General features: G+C 39.9%; 23 non-coding genes across 23 annotated transcripts; all 23 read left to right on the top strand.

Annotated features, from left to right (window-relative positions):
* The first annotated feature begins 118 nt into the window (after positions 1-118).
* Positions 119-192, top strand: Trnan-guu (transfer RNA asparagine (anticodon GUU)). The gene has a single exon. It is a non-coding gene; the product is annotated as a tRNA-Asn (tRNA).
* A 250-nt stretch (positions 193-442) lies between these two features.
* Positions 443-514, top strand: Trnae-uuc (transfer RNA glutamic acid (anticodon UUC)). Its single transcript has one exon. It is a non-coding gene; the product is annotated as a tRNA-Glu (tRNA).
* Positions 515-810: 296 nt separating this feature from the next.
* On the top strand, positions 811-884 carry Trnan-guu (transfer RNA asparagine (anticodon GUU)). The gene has a single exon. It is a non-coding gene; the product is annotated as a tRNA-Asn (tRNA).
* A 250-nt stretch (positions 885-1,134) lies between these two features.
* Trnae-uuc (transfer RNA glutamic acid (anticodon UUC)) lies at positions 1,135-1,206 on the top strand. The gene has a single exon. It is a non-coding gene; the product is annotated as a tRNA-Glu (tRNA).
* Positions 1,207-1,502: 296 nt separating this feature from the next.
* Trnan-guu (transfer RNA asparagine (anticodon GUU)) lies at positions 1,503-1,576 on the top strand. The gene has a single exon. It is a non-coding gene; the product is annotated as a tRNA-Asn (tRNA).
* A 250-nt stretch (positions 1,577-1,826) lies between these two features.
* Trnae-uuc (transfer RNA glutamic acid (anticodon UUC)) lies at positions 1,827-1,898 on the top strand. Its single transcript has one exon. It is a non-coding gene; the product is annotated as a tRNA-Glu (tRNA).
* A 296-nt stretch (positions 1,899-2,194) lies between these two features.
* Positions 2,195-2,268, top strand: Trnan-guu (transfer RNA asparagine (anticodon GUU)). The gene has a single exon. It is a non-coding gene; the product is annotated as a tRNA-Asn (tRNA).
* Positions 2,269-2,518: 250 nt separating this feature from the next.
* On the top strand, positions 2,519-2,590 carry Trnae-uuc (transfer RNA glutamic acid (anticodon UUC)). Its single transcript has one exon. It is a non-coding gene; the product is annotated as a tRNA-Glu (tRNA).
* Positions 2,591-2,876: 286 nt separating this feature from the next.
* Positions 2,877-2,950, top strand: Trnan-guu (transfer RNA asparagine (anticodon GUU)). Its single transcript has one exon. It is a non-coding gene; the product is annotated as a tRNA-Asn (tRNA).
* A 250-nt stretch (positions 2,951-3,200) lies between these two features.
* On the top strand, positions 3,201-3,272 carry Trnae-uuc (transfer RNA glutamic acid (anticodon UUC)). Its single transcript has one exon. It is a non-coding gene; the product is annotated as a tRNA-Glu (tRNA).
* Positions 3,273-3,568: 296 nt separating this feature from the next.
* Trnan-guu (transfer RNA asparagine (anticodon GUU)) lies at positions 3,569-3,642 on the top strand. The gene has a single exon. It is a non-coding gene; the product is annotated as a tRNA-Asn (tRNA).
* A 250-nt stretch (positions 3,643-3,892) lies between these two features.
* On the top strand, positions 3,893-3,964 carry Trnae-uuc (transfer RNA glutamic acid (anticodon UUC)). Its single transcript has one exon. It is a non-coding gene; the product is annotated as a tRNA-Glu (tRNA).
* A 296-nt stretch (positions 3,965-4,260) lies between these two features.
* On the top strand, positions 4,261-4,334 carry Trnan-guu (transfer RNA asparagine (anticodon GUU)). The gene has a single exon. It is a non-coding gene; the product is annotated as a tRNA-Asn (tRNA).
* Positions 4,335-4,584: 250 nt separating this feature from the next.
* Positions 4,585-4,656, top strand: Trnae-uuc (transfer RNA glutamic acid (anticodon UUC)). The gene has a single exon. It is a non-coding gene; the product is annotated as a tRNA-Glu (tRNA).
* Positions 4,657-4,952: 296 nt separating this feature from the next.
* On the top strand, positions 4,953-5,026 carry Trnan-guu (transfer RNA asparagine (anticodon GUU)). Its single transcript has one exon. It is a non-coding gene; the product is annotated as a tRNA-Asn (tRNA).
* A 250-nt stretch (positions 5,027-5,276) lies between these two features.
* Positions 5,277-5,348, top strand: Trnae-uuc (transfer RNA glutamic acid (anticodon UUC)). The gene has a single exon. It is a non-coding gene; the product is annotated as a tRNA-Glu (tRNA).
* Positions 5,349-5,644: 296 nt separating this feature from the next.
* Trnan-guu (transfer RNA asparagine (anticodon GUU)) lies at positions 5,645-5,718 on the top strand. The gene has a single exon. It is a non-coding gene; the product is annotated as a tRNA-Asn (tRNA).
* A 250-nt stretch (positions 5,719-5,968) lies between these two features.
* On the top strand, positions 5,969-6,040 carry Trnae-uuc (transfer RNA glutamic acid (anticodon UUC)). Its single transcript has one exon. It is a non-coding gene; the product is annotated as a tRNA-Glu (tRNA).
* Positions 6,041-6,336: 296 nt separating this feature from the next.
* On the top strand, positions 6,337-6,410 carry Trnan-guu (transfer RNA asparagine (anticodon GUU)). Its single transcript has one exon. It is a non-coding gene; the product is annotated as a tRNA-Asn (tRNA).
* Positions 6,411-6,660: 250 nt separating this feature from the next.
* On the top strand, positions 6,661-6,732 carry Trnae-uuc (transfer RNA glutamic acid (anticodon UUC)). Its single transcript has one exon. It is a non-coding gene; the product is annotated as a tRNA-Glu (tRNA).
* Positions 6,733-9,545: 2,813 nt separating this feature from the next.
* Trnae-uuc (transfer RNA glutamic acid (anticodon UUC)) lies at positions 9,546-9,617 on the top strand. Its single transcript has one exon. It is a non-coding gene; the product is annotated as a tRNA-Glu (tRNA).
* Positions 9,618-9,913: 296 nt separating this feature from the next.
* Trnan-guu (transfer RNA asparagine (anticodon GUU)) lies at positions 9,914-9,987 on the top strand. The gene has a single exon. It is a non-coding gene; the product is annotated as a tRNA-Asn (tRNA).
* A 250-nt stretch (positions 9,988-10,237) lies between these two features.
* Positions 10,238-10,309, top strand: Trnae-uuc (transfer RNA glutamic acid (anticodon UUC)). The gene has a single exon. It is a non-coding gene; the product is annotated as a tRNA-Glu (tRNA).
* Positions 10,310-12,634: the final 2,325 nt, after the last annotated feature.

The raw sequence follows: 12,634 nt of genomic DNA, 5'->3' as shown, positions 1-12,634 counted from the left end.
CAATCCACCGCCTGGCACTTCAGAGATGGAACGCACCATGAGACTTTCCCTTCTTCAACAGTACTTCACTTCCGTGACACCAGTCACATCTCAAAATCACTCCATAGACGTCAGTTCGGTCTCTGTGGCGCAATTGGTTAGCGCGTTTGGCTGTTAACCGAAAGGTTGGTGGTTCGAGCCCACCCAGGGACGCACTTGTGTTTTGTCAACTTGAAGGACTGATATTTCTCCCTTTCACGTTTTACAGATGAACACTGTGAGCGCAAATACCTCCTACAATATGCTGATATCAACTTCAAGCTAGCTCATGATACAAAGAAGATATTTATTCATGTCAGCTCGTCATCTCTTAAACATCCTAATCTACAACACCAACTTTCACACGCACAATAGGAATAAAGTCTAGTGGTAACTCGTTTTACATTTCCCTCATCTGTCAGCTTCCAATGTGGTCTAGTGGTTAGGATTCCTGGCTTTCACCCAGGCGGCCCGGGTTCGATTCCCGGCATTGGAACAATTTCTTTTCCATCTGACAAGAAAATGAGCTCAACTTGAATAATTATACTTTTCTCATTTTCACAATCATAAGTAAAAAGCATGCATTTCTAGTCATCCATGTAAGTGCATGGATGACCTAACGTCCACATCTTCCAGTAAATGCATCAAGTCAGCCAGTGTGTTATTGTGCAACACAATCCACCGCCTGGCACTTCAGAGATGGAACTCACCATGAGACTTTCCCTTCTTCAACAGTACTTCACTTCCGTGACACCTGTCACATCTCAAAATCACTCCATAGACGTCAGTTCGGTCTCTGTGGCGCAATTGGTTAGCGCGTTCGGCTGTTAACCGAAAGGTTGGTGGTTCGAGCCCACCCAGGGACGCACTTGTGTTTTGTCAACTTGAAGGACTGATATTTCTCCCTTTCACGTTTTACAGATGAACACTGTGAGCGCAAATACCTGCTACAATATGCTGATATCAACTTCAAGCTAGCTCATGATACAAAGAAGATATTTATTAATGTCAGCTCGTCATCTCTTAAACATCCTAATCTACAACACCAACTTTCACACGCACAATAGGAATAAAGTCTAGTGGTAACTCGTTTTACATTTCCCTCGTATGTCAGATTCCAATGTGGTCTAGTGGTTAGGATTCCTGGCTTTCACACAGGCGGCCCGGGTTCGATTCCCGGCATTGGAACAATTTCTTTTCCATCTGACAAGAAAATGAGCTCAACTTGAATAATTATACTTTTCTCATTTTCACAATCATAAGTAAAAAGCATGCATTTCTAGTCATCCATGTAAGTGCATGGATGACCTAACGTCCACATCTTCCAGTAAATGCATCAAGTCAGCCAGTGTGTTATTGTGCAACACAATCCACCGCCTGGCACTTCAGAGATGGAACTCACCATGAGACTTTCCCTTCTTCAACAGTACTTCACTTCCGTGACACCAGTCACATCTCAAAATCACTCCATAGACGTCAGTTCGGTCTCTGTGGCGCAATTGGTTAGCGCGTTTGGCTGTTAACCGAAAGGTTGGTGGTTCGAGCCCACCCAGGGACGCACTTGTGTTTTGTCAACTTGAAGGACTGATATTTCTCCCTTTCACGTTTTACAGATGAACACTGTGAGCGCAAATACCTGCTACAAAATGCTGATATCAACTTCAAGCTAGCTCATGATACAAAGAAGATATTTATTAATGTCAGCTCGTCATCTCTTAAACATCCTAATCTACAACACCAACTTTCACACGCACAATAGGAATAAAGTCTAGTGGTAACTCGTTTTACATTTCCCTCATCTGTCAGCTTCCAATGTGGTCTAGTGGTTAGGATTCCTGGCTTTCACCCAGGCGGCCCGGGTTCGATTCCCGGCATTGGAACAATTTCTTTTCCATCTGACAAGAAAATGAGCTCAACTTGAATAATTATACTTTTCTCATTTTCACAATCATAAGTAAAAAGCATGCATTTCTAGCCATCCATGTAAGTGCATGGATGACCTAACGTCCACATCTTCCAGTAAATGCATCAAGTCAGCCAGTGTGTTATTGTGCAACACAATCCACCGCCTGGCACTTCAGAGATGGAACGCACCATGAGACTTTCCCTTCTTCAACAGTACTTCACTTCCGTGACACCAGTCACATCTCAAAATCACTCCATAGACGTCAGTTCGGTCTCTGTGGCGCAATTGGTTAGCGCGTTCGGCTGTTAACCGAAAGGTTGGTGGTTCGAGCCCACCCAGGGACGCACTTGTGTTTTGTCAACTTGAAGGACTGATATTTCTCCCTTTCACGTTTTACAGATGAACACTGTGAGCGCAAATACCTCCTACAATATGCTGATATCAACTTCAAGCTAGCTCATGATACAAAGAAGATATTTATTCATGTCAGCTCGTCATCTCTTAAACATCCTAATCTACAACACCAACTTTCACACGCACAATAGGAATAAAGTCTAGTGGTAACTCGTTTTACATTTCCCTCATCTGTCAGCTTCCAATGTGGTCTAGTGGTTAGGATTCCTGGCTTTCACCCAGGCGGCCCGGGTTCGATTCCCGGCATTGGAACAATTTCTTTTCCATCTGACAAGAAAATGAGCTCAACTTGAATAATTATACTTTTCTCATTTTCACAATCATAAGTAAAAAGCATGCATTTCTAGTCATCCATGTAAGTGCATGGATGACCTAACGTCCACATCTTCCAGTAAATGCATCAAGTCAGCCAGTGCAACACAATCCACCGCCTGGCACTTCAGAGATGGAACTCACCATGAGACTTTCCCTTCTTCAACAGTACTTCACTTCCGTGACACCTGTCACATCTCAAAATCACTCCATAGACGTCAGTTCGGTCTCTGTGGCGCAATTGGTTAGCGCGTTCGGCTGTTAACCGAAAGGTTGGTGGTTCGAGCCCACCCAGGGACGCACTTGTGTTTTGTCAACTTGAAGGACTGATATTTCTCCCTTTCACGTTTTACAGATGAACACTGTGAGCGCAAATACCTGCTACAATATGCTGATATCAACTTCAAGCTAGCTCATGATACAAAGAAGATATTTATTAATGTCAGCTCGTCATCTCTTAAACATCCTAATCTACAACACCAACTTTCACACGCACAATAGGAATAAAGTCTAGTGGTAACTCGTTTTACATTTCCCTCGTCTGTCAGCTTCCAATGTGGTCTAGTGGTTAGGATTCCTGGCTTTCACACAGGCGGCCCGGGTTCGATTCCCGGCATTGGAACAATTTCTTTTCCATCTGACAAGAAAATGAGCTCAACTTGAATAATTATACTTTTCTCATTTTCACAATCATAAGTAAAAAGCATGCATTTCTAGTCATCCATGTAAGTGCATGGATGACCTAACGTCCACATCTTCCAGTAAATGCATCAAGTCAGCCAGTGTGTTATTGTGCAACACAATCCACCGCCTGGCACTTCAGAGATGGAACGCACCATGAGACTTTCCCTTCTTCAACAGTACTTCACTTCCGTGACACCAGTCACATCTCAAAATCACTCCATACACGTCAGTTCGGTCTCTGTGGCGCAATTGGTTAGCGCGTTCGGCTGTTAACCGAAAGGTTGGTGGTTCGAGCCCACCCAGGGACGCACTTGTGTTTTGTCAACTTGAAGGACTGATATTTCTCCCTTTCACGTTTTACAGATGAACACTGTGAGCGCAAATACCTGCTACAAAATGCTGATATCAACTTCAAGCTAGCTCATGATACAAAGAAGATATTTATTCATGTCAGCTCGTCATCTCTTAAACATCCTAATCTACAACACCAACTTTCACACGCACAATAGGAATAAAGTCTAGTGGTAACTCGTTTTACATTTCCCTCATCTGTCAGCTTCCAATGTGGTCTAGTGGTTAGGATTCCTGGCTTTCACCCAGGCGGCCCGGGTTCGATTCCCGGCATTGGAACAATTTCTTTTCCATCTGACAAGAAAATGAGCTCAACTTGAATAATTATACTTTTCTCATGTTCACAATCATAAGTAAAAAGCATGCATTTCTAGTCATCCATGTAAGTGCATGGATGACCTAACGTCCACATCTTCCAGTAAATGCATCAAGTCAGCCAGTGTGTTATTGTGCAACACAATCCACCGCCTGGCACTTCAGAGATGGAACGCACCATGAGACTTTCCCTTCTTCAACAGTACTTCACTTCCGTGACACCAGTCACATCTCAAAATCACTCCATACACGTCAGTTCGGTCTCTGTGGCGCAATTGGTTAGCGCGTTCGGCTGTTAACCGAAAGGTTGGTGGTTCGAGCCCACCCAGGGACGCACTTGTGTTTTGTCAACTTGAAGGACTGATATTTCTCCCTTTCACGTTTTACAGATGAACACTGTGAGCGCAAATACCTCCTACAATATGCTGATATCAACTTCAAGCTAGCTCATGATACAAAGAAGATATTTATTCATGTCAGCTCGTCATCTCTTAAACATCCTAATCTACAACACCAACTTTCACACGCACAATAGGAATAAAGTCTAGTGGTAACTCGTTTTACATTTCCCTCATCTGTCAGCTTCCAATGTGGTCTAGTGGTTAGGATTCCTGGCTTTCACCCAGGCGGCCCGGGTTCGATTCCCGGCATTGGAACAATTTCTTTTCCATCTGACAAGAAAATGAGCTCAACTTGAATAATTATACTTTTCTCATGTTCACAATCATAAGTAAAAAGCACGCATTTCTAGTCATCCATGTAAGTGCATGGATGACCTAACGTCCACATCTTCCAGTAAATGCATCAAGTCAGCCAGTGTGTTATTGTGCAACACAATCCACCGCCTGGCACTTCAGAGATGGAACGCACCATGAGACTTTCCCTTCTTCAACAGTACTTCACTTCCGTGACACCAGTCACATCTCAAAATCACTCCATAGACGTCAGTTCGGTCTCTGTGGCGCAATTGGTTAGCGCGTTCGGCTGTTAACCGAAAGGTTGGTGGTTCGAGCCCACCCAGGGACGCACTTGTGTTTTGTCAACTTGAAGGACTGATATTTCTCCCTTTCACGTTTTACAGATGAACACTGTGAGCGCAAATACCTGCTACAAAATGCTGATATCAACTTCAAGCTAGCTCATGATACAAAGAAGATATTTATTCATGTCAGCTCGTCATCTCTTAAACATCCTAATCTACAACACCAACTTTCACACGCACAATAGGAATAAAGTCTAGTGGTAACTCGTTTTACATTTCCCTCATCTGTCAGCTTCCAATGTGGTCTAGTGGTTAGGATTCCTGGCTTTCACCCAGGCGGCCCGGGTTCGATTCCCGGCATTGGAACAATTTCTTTTCCATCTGACAAGAAAACGAGCTCAACTTGAATAATTATACTTTTCTCATGTTCACAATCATAAGTAAAAAGCATGCATTTCTAGTCATCCATGTAAGTGCATGGATGACCTAACGTCCACATCTTCCAGTAAATGCATCAAGTCAGCCAGTGTGTTATTGTGCAACACAATCCACCGCCTGGCACTTCAGAGATGGAACGCACCATGAGACTTTCCCTTCTTCAACAGTACTTCACTTCCGTGACACCAGTCACATCTCAAAATCACTCCATAGACGTCAGTTCGGTCTCTGTGGCGCAATTGGTTAGCGCGTTCGGCTGTTAACCGAAAGGTTGGTGGTTCGAGCCCACCCAGGGACGCACTTGTGTTTTGTCAACTTGAAGGACTGATATTTCTCCCTTTCACGTTTTACAGATGAACACTGTGAGCGCAAATACCTGCTACAATATGCTGATATCAACTTCAAGCTAGCTCATGATACAAAGAAGATATTTATTAATGTCAGCTCGTCATCTCTTAAACATCCTAATCTACAACACCAACTTTTACACGCACAATAGGAATAAAGTCTAGTGGTAACTCGTTTTACATTTCCCTCATCTGTCAGCTTCCAATGTGGTCTAGTGGTTAGGATTCCTGGCTTTCACCCAGGCGGCCCGGGTTCGATTCCCGGCATTGGAACAATTTCTTTTCCATCTGACAAGAAAATGAGCTCAACTTGAATAATTATACTTTTCTCATTTTCACAATCATAAGTAAAAAGCACGCATTTCTAGTCATCCATGTAAGTGCATGGATGACCTAACGTCCACATCTTCCAGTAAATGCATCAAGTCAGCCAGTGTGTTATTGTGCAACACAATCCACCGCCTGGCACTTCAGAGATGGAACGCACCATGAGACTTTCCCTTCTTCAACAGTACTTCACTTCCGTGACACCAGTCACATCTCAAAATCACTCCATAGACGTCAGTTCGGTCTCTGTGGCGCAATTGGTTAGCGCGTTCGGCTGTTAACCGAAAGGTTGGTGGTTCGAGCCCACCCAGGGACGCACTTGTGTTTTGTCAACTTGAAGGACTGATATTTCTCCCTTTCACGTTTTACAGATGAACACTGTGAGCGCAAATACCTGCTACAAAATGCTGATATCAACTTCAAGCTAGCTCATGATACAAAGAAGATATTTATTAATGTCAGCTCGTCATCTCTTAAACATCCTAATCTACAACACCAACTTTCACACGCACAATAGGAATAAAGTCTAGTGGTAACTCGTTTTACATTTCCCTCATCTGTCAGCTTCCAATGTGGTCTAGTGGTTAGGATTCCTGGCTTTCACCCAGGCGGCCCGGGTTCGATTCCCGGCATTGGAACAATTTCTTTTCCATCTGACAAGAAAATGAGCTCAACTTGAATAATTATCCAAAAACCAAAGCTTGAAATTGCAAGCAAAAGGATGCTATGAACTTGTTCATTCAAAGATGAACTGTATCCACAGGGATACGTACCCTTTGGTAATATGACAACACCCACATACAGGTTCGATGGTTTCAGATAAGGTTAGATAAGTGTATGGCTAACTACCAGTAAACACCTAAAACAACTAGTGGCACTATGGTAACAGCAAGACAGAAACTGAAAGAAAACAAGTAGTATTAATGTTGCCCAACGGAGTCACACCTGGAATGAAACAATTTAATAAATTCATCAGTGGCCAACCTTGATGCAGAAAGGAAGGAAGCAGACTGGAACCAGCGAAACCAAAACCCCAAAACTTGACTGTAGCAGACTAAGTAAACACCTAGCTCATTGGCAATAATCAACTGATGTATGTTATCTCGCCAAGACAAACAAAGTTAAACAGAACTAAATATCACAGCATCTACTAAACCAATGTTGAGCCTAAATGAATCACCAACCAATACACACAATCCAAAGCGGCAATATATGAATAGGGTTAGTATTGGTATACTAGTGCAAAGTCAAGTGCAGTGTTATAGGAGTGTTATTTGCTTATATAATATGGTTGCTATATAAATGTTTACTAAAAATAGTTTACAATGGTTTAATGTTTATTTATTTGCAATATTTGATATATATATCTATATATGTTGTTGTTTTTAATATTATTATTTTAAGTAGGCAAGGTATAAGGTGTAAAGAAGAATCAAATTAAATCACTTACTCACAATCAACCACACAAAGAAATAATCTAACTATGATGGATGTAAATGACCTATGTCTAAATTAAACACATGATGTCAAGTAAACAACTAAATAACAGAAATAATTACATCTTTATTGCTTGGCTTGGGTAGGTAGTAAGAAATAAACTCAAGTCCAAAATCTATTCTAATATGGTGAAAGCTATCTAATATCTAATAACTAAGTGTTGGTACCAACATAAGCATAACATATTAAGCCGGCCATGCACAATTTACAATACAAACAAAAGCTACAGCAATGAATTATCTAAACAAAGGTATACCCAGGGTACGAAAGCATAATGGAAGAGTTACATAGCTAGCATGTCCTTCATGGGAGTCATATAAACTGTCTCTTGAATGTCAACAACACAATTCACATGCACCAATCACATGGTGTCAAGAATATTCCTCACAGTACCGATTATATCTGTGGATGAACAATCGACTGGAATCAATACTGGCTTGGCTGGCTGTACTGGCTGTTTCTATGGAATGCTGGTCCTCACTGGGGGCTCCATTTTGTAACCGATTTTAGTGTGGAGGCAACATCAAAAGTCCAAGACACTGGTTACGGGGTGAGAACGTTTTATTCCCGGTCAATTAAACACACCCTGAAACAATATATCATTCAATATATATAGCGTCATACAATATACCCGAGGCTTAAAAACAGTCCATTACACAAATTAGGTGAAACAAAAATGACAGATCGTATGACAATACAACAAGGGGAGATAACTCCTTGATTAACTCATATCTTCAAAATATCTTCAAATTAAATATGACACAGACGTCTTAAAGCAATACGCATATCAAATAGAATAAATGTGATACTCAGTATCACATAAACATACAAGATGCAAAATAGCATAATTCCTACCCGGTGTATGGCACTAGGGTGCACACGACGTTCACCAAGCTCCGCCAAGCCAGATATACCAAGCGTACCTAAAATCCGTGTAAACAATATGCAACATTATTTCTACAGTAACTACAAATCAACATAGCTATTATCATTACCAACACCTGGAACACATCAAAACAACTTAGGCTAAAATCACATCCGTACTTACATTCACATATACACTATTCTTCTTCTCATATATGAAATCAGTCAATCAATCAAACACTCAAACATGCAACAATTCACTCATAGGGAAAATATAATTACCTGAATGAATTATATGAGTTATTTGATAGTTTTTGTATTGATTCTATACTCTGAAATGCACTAGAACCTGACTGAAGTGTTATTTACATTTAGGTTAGACTTACCATTATTAGGGTTGAATTTACTTGTTTTATTTATATCCACACAATACAAATATAACATATAAAATGTACACACTCATAAACCAATGTAAGAGATTAAACTAACCTGTGAGGTATTTGCATTTGTTTATGACTCCATGGCATAACAATCCTGATGGTGCAAAGAGTGACTGTGAAGTGCAGCTTTGAATTAGGAAAGAGGGCAAGAGTTTGAATGATCCAATCGGTGTTCATGAAATCAGGCCACGTAATAATGTGGTAGCCCTACCTATCTACCCTTAATCATATTAGAATGAAACTAACTATAGAGCTAATAATAGACTCAACCTTCTGTGTCCTTATAATTATAGCCTGTATCAAAAATGACCAAACCTGTTGATAGAAAAAATACATTCATTAGTTAAATCGGAAATAATACACCTGCAATTCATAATGCAATTGTCATTATACAAATATCAATGCAACACTTAAATGACTTAAAACTAATATTTACATAACTATATAATACAATAATATGTATCTGCCACACAAATACCTGCTACAAAATGCTGATATCAACTTCAAGCTAGCTCATGATACAAAGAAGATATTTATTCATGTCAGCTCGTCATCTCTTAAACATCCTAATCTACAACACCAACTTTCACACGCACAATAGGAATAAAGTCTAGTGGTAACTCGTTTTACATTTCCCTCATCTGTCAGCTTCCAATGTGGTCTAGTGGTTAGGATTCCTGGCTTTCACCCAGGCGGCCCGGGTTCGATTCCCGGCATTGGAACAATTTCTTTTCCATCTGACAAGAAAATGAGCTCAACTTGAATAATTATACTTTTCTCATGTTCACAATCATAAGTAAAAAGCATGCATTTCTAGTCATCCATGTAAGTGCATGGATGACCTAACGTCCACATCTTCCAGTAAATGCATCAAGTCAGCCAGTGTGTTATTGTGCAACACAATCCACCGCCTGGCACTTCAGAGATGGAACGCACCATGAGACTTTCCCTTCTTCAACAGTACTTCACTTCCGTGACACCAGTCACATCTCAAAATCACTCCATAGACGTCAGTTCGGTCTCTGTGGCGCAATTGGTTAGCGCGTTCGGCTGTTAACCGAAAGGTTGGTGGTTCGAGCCCACCCAGGGACGCACTTGTGTTTTGTCAACTTGAAGGACTGATATTTCTCCCTTTCACGTTTTACATATGAACACTGTGAGCGCAAATACCTGCTACAAAATGCTGATATCAACTTCAAGCTAGCTCATGATACAAAGAAGATATTTATTAATGTCAGCTCGTCATCTCTTAAACATCCTAATCTACAACACCAACTTTCACACGCACAATAGGAATAAAGTCTAGTGGTAACTCGTTTTACATTTCCCTCATCTGTCAGCTTCCAATGTGGTCTAGTGGTTAGGATTCCTGGCTTTCACCCAGGCGGCCCGGGTTCGATTCCCGGCATTGGAACAATTTCTTTTCCATCTGACAAGAAAATGAGCTCAACTTGAATAATTATCCAAAAACCAAAGCTTGAAATTGCAAGCAAAAGGATGCTATGAACTTGTTCATTCAAAGATGAACTGTATCCACAGGGATACGTACCCTTTGGTAATATGACAACACCCACATACAGGTTCGATGGTTTCAGATAAGGTTAGATAAGTGTATGGCTAACTACCAGTAAACACCTAAAACAACTAGTGGCACTATGGTAACAGCAAGACAGAAACTGAAAGAAAACAAGTAGTATTAATGTTGCCCAACGGAGTCACACCTGGAATGAAACAATTTAATAAATTCATCAGTGGCCAACCTTGATGCAGAAAGGAAGGAAGCAGACTGGAACCAGCGAAACCAAAACCCCAAAACTTGACTGTAGCAGACTAAGTAAACACCTAGCTCATTGGCAATAATCAACTGATGTATGTTATCTCGCCAAGACAAACAAAGTTAAACAGAACTAAATATCACAGCATCTACTAAACCAATGTTGAGCCTAAATGAATCACCAACCAATACACACAATCCAAAGCGGCAATATATGAATAGGGTTAGTATTGGTATACTAGTGCAAAGTCAAGTGCAGTGTTATAGGAGTGTTATTTGCTTATATAATATGGTTGCTATATAAATGTTTACTAAAAATAGTTTACAATGGTTTAATGTTTATTTATTTGCAATATTTGATATATATATCTATATATGTTGTTGTTTTTAATATTATTATTTTAAGTAGGCAAGGTATAAGGTGTAAAGAAGAATCAAATTAAATCACTTACTCACAATCAACCACACAAAGAAATAATCTAACTATGATGGATGTAAATGACCTATGTCTAAATTAAACACATGATGTCAAGTAAACAACTAAATAACAGAAATAATTACATCTTTATTGCTTGGCTTGGGTAGGTAGTAAGAAATAAACTCAAGTCCAAAATCTATTCTAATATGGTGAAAGCTATCTAATATCTAATAACTAAGTGTTGGTACCAACATAAGCATAACATATTAAGCCGGCCATGCACAATTTACAATACAAACAAAAGCTACAGCAATGAATTATCTAAACAAAGGTATACCCAGGGTACGAAAGCATAATGGAAGAGTTACATAGCTAGCATGTCCTTCATGGGAGTCATATAAACTGTCTCTTGAATGTCAACAACACAATTCACATGCACCAATCACATGGTGTCAAGAATATTCCTCACAGTACCGATTATATCTGTGGATGAACAATCGACTGGAATCAATACTGGCTTGGCTGGCTGTACTGGCTGTTTCTATGGAATGCTGGTCCTCACTGGGGGCTCCATTTTGTAACCGATTTTAGTGTGGAGGCAACATCAAAAGTCCAAGACACTGGTTACGGGGTGAGAACGTTTTATTCCCGGTCAATTAAACACACCCTGAAACAATATATCATTCAATATATATAGCGTCATACAATATACCCGAGGCTTAAAAACAGTCCATTACACAAATTAGGTGAAACAAAAATGACAGATCGTATGACAATACAACAAGGGGAGATAACTCCTTGATTAACTCATATCTTCAAAATATCTTCAAATTAAATATGACACAGACGTCTTAAAGCAATACGCATATCAAATAGAATAAATGTGATACTCAGTATCACATAAACATACAAGATGCAAAATAGCATAATTCCTACCCGGTGTATGGCACTAGGGTGCACACGACGTTCACCAAGCTCCGCCAAGCCAGATATACCAAGCGTACCTAAAATCCGTGTAAACAATATGCAACATTATTTCTACAGTAACTACAAATCAACATAGCTATTATCATTACCAACACCTGGAACACATCAAAACAACTTAGGCTAAAATCACATCCGTACTTACATTCACATATACACTATTCTTCTTCTCATATATGAAATCAGTCAATCAATCAAACACTCAAACATGCAACAATTCACTCATAGGGAAAATATAATTACCTGAATGAATTATATGAGTTATTTGATAGTTTTTGTATTGATTCTATACTCTGAAATGCACTAGAACCTGACTGAAGTGTTATTTACATTTAGGTTAGACTTACCATTATTAGGGTTGAATTTACTTGTTTTATTTATATCCATACAATACAAATATAACATATAAAATGTACACACTCATAAACCAATGTAAGAGATTAAACTAACCTGTGAGGTATTTGCATTTGTTTATGACTCCATGGCATAACAATCCTGATGGTGCAAAGAGTGACTGTGAAGTGCAGCTTTGAATTAGGAAAGAGGGCAAGAGTTTGAATGAT

This window comes from Haliotis cracherodii, unplaced genomic scaffold (assembly GCF_022045235.1).
Source record: "Haliotis cracherodii isolate W230 unplaced genomic scaffold, xgHalCrac1.p SCAF_1, whole genome shotgun sequence".
Lineage (NCBI taxonomy): Eukaryota > Metazoa > Mollusca > Gastropoda > Lepetellida > Haliotidae > Haliotis > Haliotis cracherodii.
The sequence above is the reverse complement of the archived record's forward strand: the minus strand, read 5'-3'. Positions and strand labels throughout refer to the sequence as shown.